The 2,500-nt window shown below is 54.7% G+C and overlaps 1 non-coding gene across 1 annotated transcript in view; it reads left to right on the top strand.

Moving 5' to 3' along the window:
- Window positions 1-2,242: 2,242 nt before the first annotated feature.
- The window catches only part of LOC126151162 (small subunit ribosomal RNA), a 1,909-nt gene continuing 1,651 nt past the window's right edge, over window positions 2,243-2,500 (top strand). The window contains exon 1 of the ribosomal RNA XR_007531850.1: window positions 2,243-2,500. This exon is cut by the window's right edge and continues 1,651 nt beyond it. This is a non-coding gene — a ribosomal RNA (small subunit ribosomal RNA).

Genomic DNA, 2,500 nt, shown 5'->3' with positions numbered 1-2,500 from the left:
ATGTAACGCAATTTGCACCGCAATGTAACGCAATTTGCACCGCAATGTAACGCAATTTGCACCGCAATGTAACGCAATTTGCACCGCAATGTAACTCAATTTGCACCGCAATGTAACTCAATTTGCACCGCAATGTAACTCAATTTGCACCGCAATGTAACTCAATTTGCACCGCAATGTAACTCAATTTGCACCGCAATGTAACTCAATTTGCACCGCAATGTAACTCAATTTGCACCGCAATGTAACTCAATTTGCACCGCAATGTAACTCAATTTGCACCGCAATGTAACTCAATTTGCACCGCAATGTAACTCAATTTGCACCGCAATGTAACTCAATTTGCACCGCAATGTAACTCAATTTGCACCGCAATGTAATGCAATTTGCACCGCAATGTAATGCAATTTGTACCGCAATCTACCCCCACATTGTGCCTTAACCTAACCCACATTGTGCCTTAACCTAACCCACATTGTGCCTTAACCTAACCCACGTTGTGCCTTAACCTAACCCACGTTGTGCCTTAACCTAACCCACGTTGTGCCTTAACCTAACCCAAGTTGTGCCTTAACCTAACCCAAGTTGTGCCTTAACCTAACCCAAGTTGTGCCTTAACCTAACCCAAGTTGTGCCTTAACCTAACCCAAGTTGTGCCTTAACCTAACCCAAGTTGTGCCTTAACCTAACCCAAGTTGTGCCTTAACCTAACCCAAGTTGTGCCTTAACCTAACCCAAGTTGTGCCTTAACCTAACCCAAGTTGTGCCTTAACCTAACCCAAGTTGTGCCTTAACCTAACCCAAGTTGTGCCTTAACCTAACCCAAGTTGTGCCTTACCCTGCTCTGTAATTGGCATATGACACGTTACATTAATGTATTGTCCAACCGCAACCCGCTCAGAATGTTGTGTACACAGCTACGTGTCATCTCCCCATAACAGCTGCATTGCAGTGTGGTACGCCATAGAGACGTGTGGGAGTAATGGACGCAGTGGATGGCGATCAGCATGAGCCGTCTGTTCATGTAGTGGCGCGTGTATGCAGACGTAGTAGTCTCTTCTCACACAATGTGATAGCACGGTGCCCCGCGTTCCACATCTGCGACATGCTACAGAGGCCGGTTGACAGTTGGTCGCGCAATGGACATCGCATACGTACGGGGGCACCTTCCACGTGCCCTCTAGTCGGGCACATTTTGTTGCGTGGATGTGAGCGGATGTAGTGTGTCTTGACACCTGACAGGCAGGCATGCAATAATAGTTGACTTTGCAAACGGGGATGGACGTGTACGTTTACTGGTGACGTTACGCAAATGAACAACTGGTAACCCGTTGTGGTGCGGTTGTCCTTGCTGGAGGTACATCTGTGAGGGCAACGATCGGTACAGCTACGAAGCGGTCCCCACCATACCAACGAACGTGAATGTGAATCTGGGTGTGAAGCGATACGCGGCTGTGGGTGGGTGGGACTGTCCCCGGCCGGTGAGGGGGGGCCGCCCGGCGTGCTGGCCGCGCGGTGCGTGGGCGCACGCGCTACAGCCGGCTGGTGGGGGCGCCCAGTGGCAGGCGCGCCGGCCGACGGACGCGGCAGGCGGCGCAGCTGCGCGCCGGGGCACCCTGCGCGCGGCGCCGTGCAGCCAAAGTGGGTCCTCGCCGGCCCGGTGCGAAGCGCGGTGGACATCTGCAGTGTGCTGGTCCGATTGAGGACTGTGTGCGTTGAGGATGCGCCGCCGCCCGGCACTCGGCGCCGCGACGCCGTCTGCTGCTCGGTCGCCCCAGCGGTTCTCGCTGGTGGTTTGTATCGCAGTTGTGCAGACGTGTTGGCACGTGCGCTGTGCTGGGAGAGTTCGCTTCGGCACCCACGTGGGGCCTTTGCCCTTCTGTGGCGCTGGCGTTGGAGCTGCCGGTCACCGTAGGTGGCGCGTGTTGTCTCCCGCCGGCAATGCCACGACAGCACGCTCCCGGGCCTCTGTCGGCAGCGGCAAGCTCAGTTGGGAGCACGGGTGGTCGCACCTAAAGCGTCTACTCGCCTAACTCCGGGCGATTGCGCCTCTCTCGAACCCGACCAAGTACTTAGGACGGCGCTGCGCGCCGCCGGGACCTGAGAGGGTTTCGAGGTGTATTGTGCAGGGGAGCTCAGCCTCCTCCTGTTTGCAGAATAATTGAGCGGACGCTTGCGTGTTCGCGCGGGCCCCTGGGACACACCCCCGGGCGGCCGGCTGCTCAGCTCTAGTTGACGCAGCTCCCTGGTTGATCCTGCCAGTAGTCATATGCTTGTCTCAAAGATTAAGCCATGCATGTCTCAGTACAAGCCGCATTAAGGTGAAACCGCGAATGGCTCATTAAATCAGTTATGGTTCCTTAGATCGTACCCACGTTACTTGGATAACTGTGGTAATTCTAGAGCTAATACATGCAAACAGAGTCCCGACCAGAGATGGAAGGGACGCTTTTATTAGATCAAAACCAATCGGTCGGCTCGTCCGGTCCGTTTGCCTTGG

The sequence above is a fragment of the Schistocerca cancellata genome, unplaced genomic scaffold, assembly GCF_023864275.1.
Source record: "Schistocerca cancellata isolate TAMUIC-IGC-003103 unplaced genomic scaffold, iqSchCanc2.1 HiC_scaffold_1044, whole genome shotgun sequence".
In the NCBI taxonomy this organism is placed as follows: Eukaryota; Metazoa; Arthropoda; class Insecta; order Orthoptera; family Acrididae; genus Schistocerca; species Schistocerca cancellata.
The sequence above is the reverse complement of the archived record's forward strand: the minus strand, read 5'-3'. Positions and strand labels throughout refer to the sequence as shown.